Source organism: Mustela nigripes, chromosome 4 (genome assembly GCF_022355385.1).
Source record: "Mustela nigripes isolate SB6536 chromosome 4, MUSNIG.SB6536, whole genome shotgun sequence".
NCBI lineage: Eukaryota > Metazoa > Chordata > Mammalia > Carnivora > Mustelidae > Mustela > Mustela nigripes.
Genome location: NC_081560.1, coordinates 138968520 through 138989226, shown reverse-complemented (window position 1 = coordinate 138989226; position 20707 = coordinate 138968520). Strand labels below are relative to the sequence as shown.

Below are 20707 nucleotides of genomic sequence, written 5' to 3'. Positions count from 1 at the left end.
AGAAAATATTAAAAGAATCGAGTTGAAAAATGCAGTAACAGAGTGCATGGGTGGCTTAGTCAGTTGAGCATCTACATTCTGCTCAGGTGATGGTCCTGTGTTGGACTTCCTGCTCAGCAGGGAATCTGCTTTGCTGTCTGCCTCTCCTCCCCAACATTTGTACTCTCTCTCTCAGATGAATGAAGTCTTAAAAGAAAAAAAAATTCCATACAGGGGATCAACAGATTAGCAAATGCAGAAGAATGGATCAGTGGTCTGAAAGAAAGGGAAACAGAAAGCAACCTGAACAGCAAAACAAAGAATTTTTATTTTATTAAGGAGGCTCCATTCCCAGTGTGTAGGAGCCCAGCATGGGGCTTGAACTCATGACCCTGAGATCAAGACCTGCGCTGAGATTGTGAGTCAAATGCCTCACTGGTTGACTGAGCCACCCAATATCCTGAAAAAAGAATTTTTAAAAATGAGGATACATTAAGGGATCTCTTGGACGGACATCATTAAGCAAACAAACATTCACATTATAGAGGTCCCAGAAGGAGAAAAGAGAGGGTAAGGGGCAGAAAATTTCCCTTACAGGGGGAAGGAAACACATCTAGGTACAGGAAGCAGAGTTCCAAACAAGATGAACTCAAGGTGGTTTACACAACAACACATAATTAAAATGTCAAAGATTAGGGGCACCTGGGTGGCTCAGTGGGTTAAGCCTCTACCTTCAGCTCAGGTCATGATCCCAGGGTTCTGGGATCGAGCCCCACATCGGGCTCTCTGCTCAGCAGGGAGCCTGCTTCCTCCTCTCTCTCTGCCCACCTCTGCCTACTTGTGACCCTCTGTCAAATAAATTAAAAAAAAAAAAAAAAAACTTAAAAAAACAAAGAAAAATAAAATGTCAAAGATTAAAGAGAATTCAAAAAGCAGCAGGAGTGAAGAAAAGAGGTACGAGGGGAAACCCCATAAGACTATCAGCTGATTTTTCAGCAGAAAGTTGTAGGTTAGAGGGGAGTGGCTGCTGAAAGGAAAAAACCTGCAACCAAGACTACCTGTAATATTATCATTCAGAATTAAAGGAGAAATAGTTTCCCAGATGAAAGTTTATTACTCTAAACCAGTGTTACAAGAAATGTTAAGGGACTTTTTAAAAAAGATTTTATTTGTCAAAGAGAGAGTGAGCACAGGCAGGCAGAAGTGGAGGGAGAAGTAGGCTCCCTGCTGAGCAAGGAGCCTGAACTGGGACTTGATCCCAGGATTCTGGGATGGTAACCTGAGCTGAAGGTAGCCACTTAACCGACTGAGCCACCCAGGCATCCCTAAAGGGCTTTTCTTTACATGTAAAAGAAAAGGCCATCATATGGTACCATATACTGAACACATGATGGCAGGGTATTAAAAAAGTTCTTTTACAATGTGCTCTAAGTGAACCATCCACCTAATACATATATATTTAGGATGTCATATCTGAACCTCATGGTAACCACAAACCCCAAACCTGTAACCCATATACAAAAAATACAGAGAAAAAAAATCAAACAACACTAAAGAAAGTCATCAAACACAGCAAGAGAAGAAAGGAAGAACTACAAAATCAGCCAGAAAACAATGAACAAAATGGCAATAAGTACATACCTATCATAATCACTTAAATGTAAGTGGTTTAAATGCTCCAGTCAAAACACACAGGGTGATGGAATGGGTAGGAAAACAAAAACCGTCTATATGCTGCCTATAAGAAACTCACTTAAGACTAAAGACCTACAGACAGTGAAAGGATGGGAAAAGGTTCTCCATGCAAATAGAGGCGACGGGAGGGTGGGGGTGCAGAGAGCCAGGGTAGCAATACTTTTATTAGACAAAAAGAAGACTGTAACAAAAGACAAAGAAGGCCATTAACAATGATAAAGAGATCAATCCAACCAGAGGATATAATAATTGCAAATATCCATGCACGAACATTGGAACACATGAGTATATACAGCAAGTATTAATAGACATAAAGGGGAAAACACAGTAATACAATAATAGTAGGTGACTAACTTATATCAATGGATAGGTCATCCAGGCAGAAAACTAATAAGGAAAGAGTGTCGTTGAATGCCACATTAGAGTGGACTTTACAGATACATACAGAATATTCCATGCAAAACCAATAGAAGACACATATTCTTTTCAAGTGCACATGGAACATTCTCCAGAATAGATCACACATTGGGTCACAAATCTCAATACATTTAAGAAGACTGAAGTCATATCATGCATCATTTCTGACCACAATGGTATTAAACTAGAAATCAATCACAAGAAGAAATCTAGAATAAACAGATATATGGAAGTTAAATAACATGTTGTTAAACAATGAATGGGTCAACTAAGAAATCAAAGAGAAAATTTAAAAAATACACTAAGATAAATGGAAATGAAAACAATGGTCCAGAGTCTTTAAGAACAATGAAAACAGTTCTAAAAGGACAATTTTTAGCAATACAGGTGTACCTCAAGAAACAATAAAAAAATCTTGAATATGCAATCTAGCCTTACACCTAAAGGGGCTAGGAAAAACAGAACAACCAAGGCCAAAGTCAGTAGAAGGAAATAATAAAGATCAGAGTGGAAATAAATAGAGACCAACAAACAAACACAAACAAACAATCAGTGAAACCAAGAGCTGGTTCTTTGAAACAAAACTAATAAAACTTTAGTCACACTCATCAAGAAAAAAGAGATAACCCAAATAAATGATGTCAGAAATCAAAGAGGAAGAGTAACAACCCAACACCACAGAAATACAAAGGATTATAAGAGACTACTACAAAAAAATATGCCAACAAATTGGACAACTTAAACAGATTAAGTTTTAGAAACTTCCTAAATTGAAGTAGGAAGAGAAATTCCAAACAGAACAATTACAAGTAACAAAAATGAACTAGTAATCAAAAAATTTCCAACAATCAGAAGTCCAGCACTACATGGATTGACAGGTGAATATTACCAAACAATTAATGAAGAGTTAACACCTATTCTCAAAATACTCCTGAAAAATAGAGGAGGGAAAGCTTCCCAAAACATTCTACAATGCCAACATTGCTCTGATAACAAAACCAAAGACACTACAAAAAGAAGAAAACTACAGACCAATATCCCCTGATGAACATAGATGCAAACATCCTCAACAAAATATTAGCAAACCACAATTGTTAACAATATATTATTAACAATATATCAGTGAACCATCTGACTTGATTTTGGTTCAGGTCATGACCTCAGGGTCATGAGATTGAGCCCTGCGTCCTGCACAGGTTCTGCACTCAGCTTGAGATTATCTCTCCCTTGCCTGCTGCCCCTCCCCCTGCTTGCTCCTGTGCTCTCTTTCTTTCAAATAAAACTGGGATTAAAAGGATCATCCACCAGGATCAAGTGGGATTTATTCCAGGCATGCAGAGATGGTTCAATATTTGCAAATCAGTGTGACACACCACATTAACAAAAACAAAAAAAAAATCACGAGCATCTCAATAGATGCATTTGACAAAAACCTAACATTCATTCATGACAAAAACTCTCAACAAATTGGGTTTAGAGGGAATATACCTCAGCAAAATAAAGGCTGTATGTGAAAAACCCACAGCTAACATCATACTCAGCCATGAAAATCAGAGTTTTTCCTCTTCAGATTGGGACCAAGACAAGGATGTCCAGTCTTACTAGTTTTATTCAACATAGTACTGGGAGTCCTAGCCACAGCAATCAGACAAGAAAAATAACTGGCATTCTAATTGGTAAGGAAGAAGTAAATTGTCACTATTTGTAGATGGCATGATACTGCATAGAAAACCCTAAAGACTCCATCCAATAACTATTAGAATAAATTCAGTAAATTTCAGGATATAAAAGTTATATGTAGAAATGTGTCTCTATATACTAATAATGAACTACCAGAGAGAATTAAGAAAACAATTTTATTTACAATTGCACCAGAAAGAATACCTAAAAATAAACAAGGAGGTAAAGGACCCATGCTCTGGAAGCTATAAAACATTGATGAAAGAAATTGAAGATGACAGAAAAAACTGGAAAGACATTCCATGCTCATGGATTACAAGAATTAAAATTGTTAAAATATCCATACTACTCAGAGCAATCTACATATTCAATGCAATCCCTACCAAAATGCCAATAGCATTCTTTAACAGAATTAGAACAAATAATCCTAAAATTTATATGGAAGCACAGAAGAATCCAAATAGCCAAAGCCATCTTGAGAAAGAAGAACAAAACTAGTGGTATCACAGTTCCAGATTTCAAGATACACTACAAAGCTATAGTCACTGAAGTAGTATGGTACAAAAGCAGACACATAAATCAATGGAACAGCATAGAGAGGCCAGAAATAAGTCCGTTTATAAGGTCAATTTATAGCAAAGGTGGTAAGAATATATAATGTGGAAAAGACAGTCTCTTCAAAAAGTGGTGCTGGGAAAACTGGACGGCTTCATGCAAAAGGATGAAATTGGACCACTTACACCATACACACACAAAAAGAACTCAAAATGGATTGAAACTTAAATGTGAAACATGAAATTATAAAACTCCTGAAAGAAATATAGGCAATAATTTATTTTACACTAGCCTTAGCAACATTCTTCTAGATAGGTCTTTGGGTAAGGGGGGGGAAAAAGACAAATATAAACTACTGGAAATATACCAAAACAACAGGTGTTTTTATAGTAAAGGAAATCAATAAAACAAATAAGTAACTTACTGAATGAGAGGCTATATTTGTAAATTATATATCTGGTAAGGGATTAATATCCAAAATATATTAAGAACTTACACAACTCAACACCAAAAAGACAATGTGATTTAAAAATGGGCAGAAGACCTGAATAGACATTTTTCCAAAGAAGGCATACAGATGGCCAACAGACACATCAAGAGATCTCAAGGTCACTCATCATCAGGGAAATGTGAATTAAAACCACAATGAGAGGAAGATGGTGGAGTAGGAGGGCCCTGGGGTCATCTCTTGCCATGTTGGCTGTCTAGAGAGCACCCACATCAGCATAAATAACCCAGAAAGCAACCAGAAAGCTGGCAGAACAGGCCAGAAAGTTGGCCTGACACAGACAAGAGGCCACAGTGAAGCAGACTGACCCTCTCCAATTGCTCTTGGCAAGATCCCATCAAAGCATTGCCACAAGCCTGCCAGTGTGCAAGCTGCCCAAACGAGGGCAAGCACCACTCCAGAGTGAGTCCTGCTCCAGGGAAAGGAGGAGAGAACCACAGCCAGTCTGACTGTGACTCCAGCAGTGGGCTGCAGGCAGACAGCTGGTCTGACTTCAGGCTCCACCCACCAACAAAGCTTCTCAGGGGACAACACAGGGATGGTGCCTGCAGTTTGCTGCTACTTCATCTCTGGTAAGTGCCTTGTCTGACTCAATTCAAGTCCAGGGCAGCCCCTGACTGGCCCACTAACACAATGGGGACCAGACTTTGCCCACAACAGGCAGAGAGCCATTGCAGGGTGGACTGAAAACAAATACAGCTCTGCTGCAATGGCAGGACAGCCCTGTAGCAACACATATAGGAGACACACACACATAGGAGACACCCCTGAAGTGCCAGGTTCTGGAGACAGGAGACATTGCACTGCAGGACCTCTTCTTCATAAAGCCACCCTCCTGCCCAAAGTCAGACATAGCTGACTTTCCTAACACAGAGAAACAGACACAGCATTAGACAGAATGAGGAGACAGAGGAGTATGTCCCAAATGAAAGATCAGAACAAGATACCTAAACAAAATGGAGGTGATTAATATATCTGGTAGGGAATTTAAAGTAATGCTCATAAAGATACTAGAATTCAGAAAGGAGTGCAGAACCTCCATGAAATCCTCCACCAAGAGATAGTAGACATAAAAAAGAACCAATTAGAGCTATTGGACTCACTGAATGGAAATAAAAATAGACCACTTGGAAAAAATAGCAAACAAGAGGAAGTAGAAAAAAGGATCAGCCACCTGGAGGACAGAATAATGAAAAGTAATCAAGCTAAGCAGGTGAGAGGGGAAATCAAAATGCAGAATAAGAATAGACCCAGGGAACTCAGTGACACTGTCAAGCATAACAGTTTCATGATAGGTGAGCCAGGAGGAGAAGAGCAAGAAAAGGGGGCAGAAGATCTGTCTGAAGAAAGAAGAGCTAAAAACTTCCTGAATCTGAGGAAGGAAAGAGAAATCCAGATCCAGGAGGCACAGAGAACCCCCCAAGAAAACCAACCAAAAGAGGTCTGCACCAAGACATGAAGTAAGTAAGATGGCTAAAATAATAAAGAGAATTTTAAAAGCAGCAAGAAAAAGGAAAGCAGTGACATACAAGGGAAACCCCATATGGTTATCAGTGGGTTTTTCAGCAGAAACTCTGCAAGCCAGAAGGTATTGGCATGATAAATTCCAACTGCTAAAAGGAAAAAATCGACAACCAAGAATACTCTATCCAGCAAGGCTTTCATTTAAGATAGAAAGAGAGATAGAGTTTCCAAGAAAAACAGAAGTTAAAAGTAAAACCAGCCACATCCCTGTCACAAATGATACCATCAGCCTGTGGGCCCCAAATCTACAGTCCTGCCACCCTCCTGCCCAAATCAGCATGCACTGCCTGCCACCTGCTCAATGCCAGTCAACATGCCTTCATTGCAGATGCCAACAACTCAAATGGCACTCTTCCCCTCAAATTCCAGCTCCTGTGCTCAAGTTTGTGCACAAAAGTGGGCATAATTATAACACCAAATGAAGAAACCCAAACAGTGACACTAATTCTGTGGAATATCTAATGGATAAAAGGATTTCACTTTTATGTAGAATCTAAAAAACAAATTAAAGAAACAAACAGACTCATAGATACAGAAAACAAACTGGTATTTGTCAGAGGGAGAGGTTTTGGGGGCCTGGGCAAAACGGATGAAGCGAAATGGGCGATCTAGGCTTCCAGTTATGGAATGAGTAATCATGGGGATCAAAGGTACAGCATAAAGAATATAATCAATGGTATTATATTAACATTGCTTGGAGATAGACTCACACTTGTGGTGAGTATAGCAAAAATGTATGGAGTTGTCAAATCATCATGTTGTACACCTGAAACTAATGTGACATTATCAACTACATTTCAATTAAAAGAAATAATAAAATAAATGAGGGCTAGAACTATCATGGAGAACGTGGAAACTGGTTTCCTCAGCAACTTTAAGTGCCTATCCTTCAAGATCCGAGTCTCATCATTTGTTAACTTTAAGCATGGAATTATCATCAGTATTACCAACGTGGAGTTAACTGAAGTATTCACCAAAACTTAAAACAGCAGAATAATTCGATGTGATAACTAGATAAGAACCTAGTAGGATTATTTTTAAAATTATTTTAGGATTCTGTAGAAAGCTAAATGGAAATACAGTGATGAAAGGAGTAACCAGGGAAATACAAATCAAAATATAATGAGATATCATTTCACACCTATCAGAATGGCTAAAATTAACACCACAAGAAACAACAGGTGTTGGAGAGGATGTGGAGAAAGAGAAGCGCTCTTGTACTGTTGGTGGCCACGCAAACTGGGGCAGCTGCTCTGGAAAACAGTATGGAGGTTCCTCAGAGAGTTAAAAACAGAGCTACCCCATGATCTAGCAATTGCTCTACTAGGTATACAAAGAATACAAAAATACTAATTCAAAGGGATACATTCATCTTGAGGTTTATAAGCAACATTATCAACAATAACCCAATTACGGAAAGAGCCCAAATATCCATCAACGAATGAATGCATAAATAAAGTGTGGCCTATGTATACAATGGAATATTAATAATAAAAAAAAGAATGAAATCTTGCCATTTGCTATAACATGGATGGAGTTAGTATTACGGAGTTAGTATTAGTGAAATAGGTGAGACAGATACCATATGGTTTCACTCATATGTGGAATTTAAGAAATAAATCATCATAAGAGAATAAAAGAGGAAAACCAAGAAACAGACTCTTAACTATGGAGAACAAACAGGGAAGGTGAGGGACCAGTGGATAGGTTAAGGAGGGCACTTGTGATGAGCATTGAGTACTGTATGTAAGAGTTGAATCACTATATTGTACACCAGAAACTAATATCATACTGTATGTTAACTAACTGGAATATAAATTAAAAAAAAGAAGCAAGCAACCATCTACTTTAGTGAAAATATGATAAAATTGTTACTATAGTATGAGAAGACTGAGAAGAGTTGTTGTAAGCGGTAAACACACACATCTAAATATGTAAATCAATACATATGCATACACACACATGATATTGTTGCTGAGAAGAATTTAAATATCCCTACATAACCAAGTGTTAACTGGTTATATGTACATTCCATATCAGGTATCAACGTAAGTCCATATAGATGAAAAATGAACAATGTATGTGCTGGGACCCATGGGCTTAAACAATTGAATGACTGGATTGCTGACATTAAGAAATTTACAGTGTAATACAAAACAATACAACACAACAAATACCCAATGATGAAATAAGTATAAGTCACTCTAGGATAAACAGAATTATAATTGTAAAAAGAAATTGTTAGGAGAAAGGGAATGAGAATGACTTCTTAATCTGGATAGTCAGCAACATGAAAAGCAATCACTTCTCTTGGCAGTGCTTATTTTACTACAGTAAAAGATGTGTTTTATAAGATATAATATTCGATGACTGAGAAAAATGAATGAATTATCAACACTAGAGAGTACCATTTATTAACTTATCAGATTTATCAGAATAAAATAAATTTCATATTCCTGTTCTCCTAATGGTCTTGGATATTACCCCACAATACTGATAAGTTATGCAAAATTAACTGTAGTAGACCTGTAAAGTTCTTGGCTTCCTGCTTTATTAACTTTTATTTGAGGATTTGAAATTTACTCTCTGTGTGAATGCAACATTCAGTTAGATATATGTTTTGATGAAGTAAGACGGACAAGCTATAAAAAATAAACATTAGGAGTAAGGCAGTCTTATCAAATGTAAAAGCAGATTTATAATAAAAGAAACAGCCAAAAGGAGTGGAAGTCATCTATAATCTGATTTTGAGGTCTTGTTGAATTTCTACTATAGTACTCTTCTGTAAAATTAGTTATATAAAGCAAGATAATGACAGATAAATAAGCTTTAAAATCCAAAAAGAGAAAATCCTCAGATTTTGTTATATGGTTATTCCAATATCCCAATAGGCTCATTTCTTATACAAATTTCTTTTAGGCTAAATATTTCTAAAGAATTCAGAATATAGGGGTGCCTGGGTGGCTCAGTGGGTTAAAGCCTCTGCCTTCGGCTCAGGTCATTATCCCAGGGTCCTGGGATCGAGCCCCGCATTGGGTTCTCCGCTCAGTGGGTAGCCTGCTTCTCTCTCTCTCTGCCTGCCTCTCTGCCTACTTGTGATCTCTGTCAAATAAATAAATAAAATCTAAAAAAAAAAAAAGAATTCAGAATAGAACATTTAAAATAGAACACAGAGTTATACGTGCCCTCCTTAATACCCCCACCAGGCTCACCCAACCCTCCATAGACAATGCATCTTGAAACACCGAAAAAATAAAATGAAGTTAAAAAAAAAAAAAAGAACACAGAGTTATGTGTACTTTTATATCTCAGGGCATTTTAGAGAAATTAACTGTATCTTGAGTCAATCTTTCTAAAAAAGTCATTCACTAATTTTAAGTGTAGCAAAAACTCAGAATTATTATTGTAATGTCAGTTTTAAAACCATAAATGTAAACTCCACGGCAATGTAGGTTTTATGTAGGTTTGAATATATCAGGAGTTAGATTACATTATATAAAATAACTACATAATGGTTAACTTCAATAACAAATATTACTCTTATCCTTTTATAGCTGCATAATAAAACTTATTGTAGTTGTTAACTCTTAGAAGATAACTTACATTATAGTTGATTTTAGTTATGTTCTATTTTTACTTTACATTTATAAGGCAACAAAATTAAGGCTTTGTAACATGAAACACTTGTCAGACTTTTGTTGTGAGATGGGAAAAAAGTGGTCCTTATTAAAAATAATCAGTGTTATCTCTTTCACATTCCCTTTTTAATTCTGCCATAAGAAAATATTCTATAGAAAGTTAAACTAAGGTAATAATTAAAAGTGCTCTGAAACAGTGCTACTTAGAGTGGTCTGCAGAAGAGTTGCATGGGATTTGTTACTGGTCCACAATAAGATAAGAAAATTACATCAAAATGTAAATAAACTATATTAATAAGTATAAAATAAGTTTAGCTCAGTTGACTTTTTCATAGCTAGATTTTCAAGATGAAAAAAGCAGTGTGTTATTTACATTGCATTACAGGCTCTTATCTCAGTGAGGACCAGCTTAAATAGCATTGCTCTAAAGCATAGAAATTGTTTGATTCTCCATTTTTAAGAGCTCTAAGAGTTAATATGGTTAATATGGTTTGCATCTTGTTTGGGATCAGGGGAGCAAATTCTGAATGTCTTAACATAATGGAGAAAACCACTTTGGAATAATTATTTAGCTTTGCACATAGTGTATAAAGGAATTAAGAGTATCAAGATCAATGTATTGTCTAGAGGAAGATAGCAGACTAGGAAGTTCCAAGCCCTTGCTTCCCCCTTGGAAACATGAAATAAACAACTAGAGACTGCGTAAGATAACTTTATAGATGTCTAGAGGTCTGAAAACAGCCAAAAGTTTACAGTAACGAAGTGAATGCCCAGTCAAGAAAAAGCCACACTCAAAACGATAGGAAATTTTGCCCTACCCTAAAACTGGTGCTGAGTAAGTGGTAGGAAGCAGTTGCCCAATTCCTGGTTTCCTCTCTTGAACCAGAGGGAATGGAGAAGACCTAGTTTGTTTGTTTGTTTGTTTGTTTTAACATTCTAGCCTGTTTGGAAACTGTCCAAAGGACTGGTCCACTTCACGTAACTCAGAGTTCAGATAAGGAAAAGCTTATAACCAGAAAAAGCCCCGGGAAGCATCAGACACTGTTAAAGGTATATGGGGCAAGATATATGTTGGGCAAGAGATTACAGATAGCCCAATATAATAGAAGGAACCCCAAACAGGCTGGGATGAGAGTTTATGGAAATTAAGAGATTTAAAAGTGGCCATGTATATGGGAAGATTAACACACACACACACACACACACACACACACACAGAGGCAGGCCAAAATTCACACTAAGAAAAGACCTGAAGTCTCCACTCCAGGCTGATCCCAGGGATCAGATCTTGTCCTGCTAATTAACCGAAGGTTGTCCTCAGCATGGAGCCATTCAGCAAAACTGGGAGGTGTGGATCTTTTCTCAAGTATCTAATTTTCAATTAAAAAAAAATCACAAAACACACAAAGAAACTGAAAAACATGGTCCATTCAAAGGGAGAAAACAAAAATGGAAGAAACCATCCCTGAAGAAACATGAACACTGGAGGTGTTAAATAAAGACTTTTAAATACTTGTCTTAAATATGCTCAAAGAACTAAAGGAAAACAGAAACAAAGAACTAAAGGAAGTCAGGAAAAATGAGAATATCAATAAAAGGATCAAAATTATAAAAATACCTGAGCAAAAATTCTGGAGATGAAAAAATACAGTAACTGGATGGAAAAGTTCATTAGAGATGTTCAACTGGAGACTTGAATCAGTAGAATACATCAGCAAACTTGAAGACAAGTCATTTGAATTGATCAAATCCTAGAAGCAAAAGGAAAAGAATGAAAAAAACAATTATACAAGGCCAAAGGGACTGTAGGGCACCATCAAGCAGCCCTGTATACACATTATGTGAATCCCTGGAAAGAAATTTGCTGAGAGAGCATTTGAAAAAAATAACCAATGGTTTTCCAAATTTGAAATTGGGTATGTACAAATTCCAGAAACATAAAGAATCCCAAGTAGGAATAATGACATTGTTAAACCCAAAGAGAATATTAAACCCAAAGAGAATGACATTGAGGTGTTTAACCAAACTCTTGAAAGACGAAGACAAGGTGAGAATCTTGAAAGCAGCAAGAAAAAATTGACTTGTCACATACAAGGAAACCTTAGTAAGACTGTCAGTGGATTTTTCAGCAGAAACCTAGGGGGCCAGAAGGCAGTGGAATAATACATGTAAAATAATAAAAGAAAAAAGTGTTGATCAAGAATTCTATATTTTACAAATCTGTCTAATAAAAAATTAGGGAAAAATTAAGATATTTCCTGATAAACTAAGGGAGTTTATTACTACTAGATCCGTCCTACAAGAAATGCTTCAAGTTGAGAGGCCACCAGATGTTGACTTAGAGCTATAAGAAAATATAAATATCTGCAATAAAGGTAAATATATGGATAATAGACAAATCAATATTATGGTTTTAACACATAACTATACTTTTTTCTAGGAAAATACCTAAAAAATAAATCTGTGTAATCTGTGTTGATGGGTGCACAACATATAAATATGTAATTTGTGACTTCACTAACAAGGGGAATGGAGCTGTAAAGGAGTAGAATTCTATGTGATTGAAGCTAAGTTGGCATCAATTCAAAGTAGATTATTATAACTTTAGGATATTATGCATAATCTACATAATAACCATAAAGAAACTACCTATAGAACATATATAAGAGGAAATGAAAAGTAATAAAAATGCACCATTACAAAGAACCAGCTAAGCACAATGAAAGGCAGTAATATAGGAAATGAGGGACCAAGAAAAAAAAAAAAGGCAAAAATAAGTCCATCCCTGTCAGTACTTACTTTAGTATAAATGAACTAAACTCCCCCATCAAAAAACATAAATTGATATAATGGCTTAAAAACATGACTCTAATATATGGTGTCTACAAGAGATTCACTTTACATCTATTTTTTTTTAAAGACTTTATTTGACACACAGAGAGAGACACACACAAGTAGAGAGGGAACACAAGCAGAGTGAGTGGGAGAGGGAGAAGCAGGCCTTTCCCCCAAGCAGGGAGTCTGATGCGGGACTGAACCCCAGGACTCTGGGATCATGACCTGAGCCAAAGGCAGATGCTTAATGACTGAGCCACCCAGGCGCCCCTTCACTTTACATCTAAAGACACACACAGGTTGAAAGTGAGAGGATGGAAAAATATATTCCCTATCAAAATCCCTGTGATTTTTTTATGGAAATAGAAAAAGCCATCTTAAAATTAATATGGAATTTCAAGAGACCCTAAATAGCCATAACAATCTTGAGTAACAATAGAGGTCTCAGACTTCTTAATTTCAAAACTTACTATAAAGCTACAGAAATCAAAGTAGTATGGTACTGGCATAAAGACAGAAATACAGACAACTGAAATTAAAATAGCACAGAAATCCTCATAATTCATCAACAAAAGATTTTTTTTTAATGGATCAGGACTTGAATAGACATTTCTCCAAAGATACATGAATGGTAAGTAACTACACAGAAAAATACTCAACGTCATGAATCATTAGGGAACTGCAACTCAAAACCACAGTGAGATACTTCCTTTACAGTGATTATCATAAAAAACAGAAAGTAGTAAGTGTTTGTGAAGCTGTGGAGGAATCAGAATCCTTGTGCTTTGCTGCTGGGAGCTACTGGCAAGTGGTATGGTCATTTCTCAAAAAACAAAAAAAATTAAATAGAGTTACCACATGAAGCAATTCTATTTCTGGGTACCTATCCAAAAGTAATGAAAGCAGGGACTCAAAAAGGTATCTGTACATACATTTTAATAAAAGCAGGTTTGCTCACAACCAAAAGTTAGAGGCAACCCAAGTATATTTATCAACAGATGAATGGATAAACAATGTGTGGTAGATACATATAATAGAATACTATTTGGCTTAAAAAGGAAGGTTATTCTGTCCCATGCTACATAGATGAACCCTTTAAATATGCTGAGTGAAATAAGACACAAAAAGACAAATATTGTATGATTCCAATTAGATGAAGTATCTAGAATAATCAAATTCATAGACACAGAAAACAGAATAGTGGTTGCCAAGGGCTGCAGCCAGGATTAATGAGAAGTTATTGTTTAATGGATACAGTTGCAGCTGGGAAGATGAAAAAGTTTGGAGAGAGATGGTGGTGACAGTTGCACAACAACAGGAATGTACTTAATGTACACTTTGTAAATTTTACTACAATAAAAGGAGTTTGAAAAAAACTAAAATAGAATTACCCTGTGATCCAGCAATTCCTTTTTTGGGGTATATACTCAAAACAATCAAAAGCAGAGATTCAAAGAGATATTCACATACCCAAGTTCATAGCAGCATTATTCATCATAACCAAAAGGTAAAAGCAATCCAAGTGCATTGACAGATGACTGGATAAAGTTAAAAAACATTTTTTTTAAAGAGGACAATTTTTATTTTTATTGTTAATTTTTTAAGATTTTTATTTATTTGACAGAGAGAGACACAGGGAGAGAGGGAACACAACCAGGGAGTGGGAGAGGGAGAAGCAGTCTTCCCACTGAGCAGACAGCACAACGCAGAGAGGGAGAAGCAGTCTTCCCACTGAGCAGACAGCACAACGCAGAGAGGGAGAAGCAGTCTTCCCAATGAGCAGACAGCACAACGCAGGGCTTGATCCCAGGACCCTGGGATCATGATCTGAGCCAAAGTCAAATACTTAACGACTGAACCACCCAGGTACCCCCAGAAGGACAATTTTTAAAATAAATAAAAGAATCAAGAAGAAAATGACATTGAGAATAAGCAAAGAAGATCTAACATAGAGATATAAAGAATTTTTTTTAAAGATTTTATTTATTTATTTGACAGAGAGAGATCACAAGTAGACAGAGAGAGAAGCAGGCAGAGAGAGAGAGAGAGAGAGAGAGAAGCAGGCTCCGTGCTGAGCAGAGAGCCCAATGAGGGACTCGATCCCAGGACCCTGAGATCATGACCTGAGCCGAAGGCAGCGGCTTAGCCCACTGAGCCACCCAGGCGCCCAGAGATATAAAGAATTTCTAAGTAAGTAACAAAGTGAATAGAATAATGCTTAAAAATATTAAGGAGGGGGGGCACCTGGGTGGCTCAGTGGGTTAAAGCCTTTGCCTTCGGCTCGGGTCATGATCCCAGGGTTCTGGGATCGAGCCCCACATCAGGCTCTCTGCTCTGTGCGGAGCCTGCTTCCCTCTCTCTCTGCCTGCCTCTCTGCCTACTTGTGATCTGTTTGTCAAATAAATAAATAAAATCTTTAAAAAAATAAAAATATTAAGGAGGGTACGTATTGCATGGAGCACTAGGTGTGGTGCATAAACAATGAATTTTGGAACACTGAAAAAAATTTTTAAAATCTTAAAAAATTATATTTTAATAAAACTTTCTCTAAGTGTCTACCATTAAGTTTTTTATTGTAATATAACTGCTTAACATTAAGCCTTTGATTGTCAAGGTATGCGTTTCAAAGACATCTATCTCCAATATCTCCATATCCAACAAAGATATTGCCAACTGTATAATTGTATTTTGCTACAAGCAAAACAGATGGATAAGGAACCAGGCTGTCCCACCATCAAGTTCCTCTTTTAGAAATTCCTGGGTAACCTGGATAACCGAACACTTGAGTGTCCCTGCTTTTCCTTTCCCATGCACTAATTTCTACTCTTACACTTGGATTTGCCAATAAAGAATGAACTTATAAAACCTCAAGCATACCACCTTCAGACCCCAATGAAGACAGAGCTCAGGTCTGGGCTCCTGCCCATTCTCTCTGCCTGTGATTTTGCCATGTAATCCTCAGGCATGCCCTGTACCCTCCAGAATCTGCAAGTAATAAATTTTGTTCTTCTAAGTCTCCGATGGCTTTTGCTGAGGTGCACCCTGCAATCCTATTAGGAACGACAAGGAAGTGGGTAGGAGAAGAATAAATGAAACAAGATGGGATTGGGAGGGAGACAAACCATAAGTGACTCTTAATCTCACAAAACAAACTGAGGGTTGCTGGGGGGAGGGGGTTTGGGAGAAGGGGGTGGGATTATGGACATTGGGGAGGGTATGTGCTTTGGTGAGTGCTGTGAAGTGTGTAGACCTGGTGATTCACAGACCTGTATCCCTGGGGATAAAAATAAATGTTTATAAAAAAAAAAATTAAAAAAAAAAAAAAAAGAACGACAAGGGATGCTATGGCACCAACACTGACTTCAGTCTAGGAAATTTCTATTGAAGTTTGTCACCACTAATATGGGCTCAGGCAAGTGTCTCAGGCATTCCTAGGTGACAACATTATGAATAGGCTGGGGCTGACACAACACTTTTCCTTAAAATATTTAAAACTAGGACTGCCTGGGTGGTTCAGTCGTTAAGCATCTACCTTCAGCTCAGGTCATGATCTCAGGGTCCTGGGATTGAGCTTCTCATTGGGCTCCCTGCTCAGCCAGAAGCTTGCTTCTCCCTCTCCCACTCCCCCTGCTTATGTTCCCTCTTTTGCGGTCTTTCTCTCTGTCAGTTAAATAACTAAATAATAGGGGCGCCTTGGTGGCTCAGTGGGTTAAAGCCTCTGTCTTTGGCTCAGGTCATGATCCCAGGGTTCTGGGATCGAGTTTTTAAGATTTAAAAATCTTAAAAAAAAAAAACAAAACACTAAATAATAAAAAAAATCATTAAAATATTTAAAACTATATATTGAAAAAGAACATTGTGTATCTGTGAATAAGTCAAAATGACCAACACCAAAACATTCTTTTTTTTTTTAAAGATTTTATTTATTTATTTGACAGAGAGAAATTACAAGTACACTGAGAGGCAGGCAGAGAGAGAGAGAGAGAAGGAAGCAGGCTCCCTGCCGAGCAGAGAGCCCGATGCGGGACTTGATCCCAGGACCCTGAGATCATGACCCGAGCCGAAGGCAGTGGCTTAACCCACTGAGCCACCAAGGCACCCCCAACACCAAAACATTCTTGTAAATTATCAGATTTTAAAGGAGGAGAAAAGTTCTTTGAGCATTTTGACATAGAGTCCACATGACTTATAAGCAAGAGAAAATTAGATCATGATCAGATGTTAACAGCAACACCTTTTTTTTTTTTTTTAAGATTTTATTTATTTATTTGACAGACAGAGATCACAGGTAGGCAGAGAGGCAGGCAGAGAGAGGAGGAAGCAGGCTCCCCGCTGAGCAAAGAGCCCGATGCAGGGCTCGATCCCAGGACACTGGGATCATGACCTGAGCTGAAGGCAGAGGCTTTAACCCACTGAGCCACCCAGGCACCCCAGCAACACTTTAATCTCAGAAGAATATGGGTTAATATATTTAAGATAGTCAAGGAATGAAAATGTGAACAAAGGATTTTATATCAGGCTAACATTCAAGTATAAAAGGCACAGACAAATCTATGAACATGTAGGAATTTCTATGTTGCTATGATCCCTTCCCAAGAAATCTAGAAAATGAGCTTTAGATATCAGGAAATTATGAAATCGTTAGATATGAAAGGCAATGAATGTTGTGGGATACAACAGCATTTATAGGAAAAGTAACTTTTAATGTTTATAGTAAAATATGAAAATAGTTTAAAAATCAATGTATTTACAGTGCAGCCACTCCAGAAAACAGTATGGAAGTACTTTTAAAAAATTAAAAATATGGTGGGAGGCTGGGTGAGCCTGGTGGTGGGTATCGTGGAGGACACATATTGCGTGGAGCACTGGAGCATAAACAATGAATTCTGGAACACTGAAAAGAAATAAAAATAAATAAAATAAATTAAAGATAGAATAACCATATGATCTAGTAATTCTACTTCTGGGTATTCATCTAAAGGGAATAAAAGCACTAATTTGTAGAGAAATAAGTGCCCCCCCCCATGTGCACTGCAGCATTATTTACAATAGCTGAGACATGGAATCAACCTAAGTGTCCATCAATGGATGAATGGATAAAGAAAATGTGTGTGGGGGTGTATACATACAATGGAATATTATTCAACCATAGAAAAGAAAATTTTGTCACTTGTGACAAGATGGATGGACCCTGAAGACATTATGCTAAGTGAAGTAAGTCAGTCAGAGATAAATATTATGATCTAATTTATCTGTGGACTCTACAAAAACAAAACAACAAAAAAACCTGAACTCACAGATATAGAGAACAGGTTGGTAGTTGCAGGGGAAAGGGGGGGTTGGGTGAAATTAGTGAAGGTAGTCAAAAGGTACAAATTTCCAGTTATAAAATAAATAAATCCTGGGGAAGCAATATATACCCTTGCAATGATCGTTAATAATACTGTATTGTATATTTGAAAGTTGCTAAAAGAGTAAATCTTACAAGTTTTCATCATACGAAAAAAATTGCAACTGTGGTGATGGATGTTAATGATTTATCATCATGATTATTTCACTATATATAAAGACTGGATAAAGTAAAAAAAATTTTAGGGGCGCCTGGGTGGCTCAGTGGGTTAAAGCCTCTGCCTTTGGCTCAAGTCATGATCCCAGGGTCCTGGAATCAAGCCCCATCATCGCGCTCTCTGCTCAGCTCAGCGAGGAGCCTGCTTCCTCCTCTCTCTCTGCCTGCCTCTCTGCCTACTTGTGATCTCTGTCTGTCAAATACATAAATAAAATCTTAAAAAAAAAAAGTTGCCATCATTAAAAAAAAATTTTTTTAAAGAGGACAGTTTTTATTTTTATTGCTTATTTTTAATAAATAAAATTTTTATTATTAATTATTATAATAATTATATTATTTACATAATATATAAATGTATAACATATTTATATATTATACATATATTATTTACATGTATAAATAATATAATTTTAAATAAGTAAACAATTTTTAATAAACAATTTTTTAATAAAATAAACACATCTGAAACTAATATAATCTTGTATGTCAATTATGAAAGAAAGAAGAGAAGAAAAAGAAAAGAACAAAAGAAAGAATTATCAGGCCCAAATGTCAATAGTGCCCAAGTTAGGAAACCCTGATCTCAGCAGTCTGACCAAGAACAGGTGATAGAGGGGCACCTGGGTTGCTCAGTGGGTTAAATCCCCTGCCTTGAGCTGGGGTTGTGATCCCAGGGTCCTGGGATTGAGCCCTGCATTGGGCTCTCTGCTCCGCAGGGAGCCTGCTTCCTCCTCTCTCTCTGCCTGCCTCTCTGCCTACCTGTGATCTGTCTGTCAAGTAAATAAATAAAACCTTTAAAAACAAAACAAAAAAAAGAACAGGTGATAGAAATGTATTCATTGTGATGAAGTATTTTCTTGAAGAAATTCAGAGAAAGATAAATACCGTATGATTTCACTCACATGTGGAATTTAAGAAACAAAGAAGATGAACCTAAGAGAAAGGAAGGAAAAATAAAATAGAGAGGGAAGCAAACTATAAGAGATGCTGAACTCTAGGAAACAAACACAGTCACTGGACAGGCAGCGGGGACAGGGAAGGGATAATGGGATGATGGACATTAAGGAGGGCACTTGATGTAACGAGCACTGGGTGTTATAGGCAACTGATGAATCACTAAACTCTACCCCTGAAACTAATAATACACTATATATTAACTAAATTGAATTTAATAATTTTTTTAAATTCCACAAGTAAAACTCCTCCCCCATTTTTTCCCAAGGAATTCTGCAGTTGAGCTTGAGAGATATACACAGCAGATATCATGTTTTTCAACCCATTATTTTTTTCTTAGAATATTAAATCTTAGAATATTAAAGGACATTATAAAAAACATATTTCATTAGAGAAAGAATAGAGAAAACCCTTATTAAGTATGATGGAAATAATTAGTGCTTAAAAGAAAGTTTAGAATACTTAGTATCCACATTAGAAAAAGAAGGTCAGTGGCATCTGGGTGGCTCAGAGAGTTAAGCCTCTGCCTTCGGCTCAGATCACAATCCCAGGGTCCTGGGTTCAAGCCCCGCGTCGGGCTCTCTGCTCAGTGGAGAGCCTGCTTCCTGCTGCCCTTCCTGTGATCTCTCTCTGTCAAATAAATAAATCCTTTTAGCAAACAGAGGAAGACAAAAGCTTTCTTACTCATTTAAGAATTAAGCATTACCCTGACTCATAACCACGCAAAAACAATAAAAGAAAACTACCAATAAAAGCTCCTGTGACCACAGAAGCAAAATATCTTGCAAAATACTAGCAAGCCCAATTCAACAATAAATAAAAAGGTTAATATTATATGACCAAGCCATTATCTAGGAATACAAGGTTGGTTTAACATTCAAACTTCAATCTGTGAAATTTACCATGTACCAGAAGAAGAGAGAAAAAATGATCACATGATTCAGTAGAAGCAGATAAAATTTTGACAAACTTCAATAGCATTTACATTTTGAAAAATAAAGAAGTGCTCACTTTGGCAGCACATATACTAAAATTGGGACAATACAGAGATTAGGATGGCCCCTGTGTAAGGATGACAGGCAAATTTGTGAAGTGTTCCAAAATTTTTTTAAAGACTTCATTTACTTATCTGATAGAGAGAGAGAGAACACACACGGACAGAGGGAGTGAAAGAGGGAGAGGGAGAAGCAGACTTCTCAGTGAGCAGGGAGCCAGACATGGACTCAATCCTAGGACCCTGTGATCATGACCTGAGCCAAAGGCAGATGCTTGACTGACTGAGCCACTCAGGTGCTCCAAGTGTTCCATATTTTTAAAAATGATTTCCAGTTCAGAAAAAAAATAAAGCAAACTAGC

At 37.1% G+C, this 20707-nt stretch overlaps 1 non-coding gene across 1 annotated transcript; it reads left to right on the top strand.

Moving 5' to 3' along the window:
• The first annotated feature begins 20354 nt into the window (after positions 1–20354).
• LOC132017004 (U6 spliceosomal RNA) lies at positions 20355–20458 on the top strand. The gene has a single exon (XR_009404093.1). It is a non-coding gene; the product is annotated as a U6 spliceosomal RNA (small nuclear RNA).
• The last annotated feature ends 249 nt before the right edge of the window (positions 20459–20707 follow it).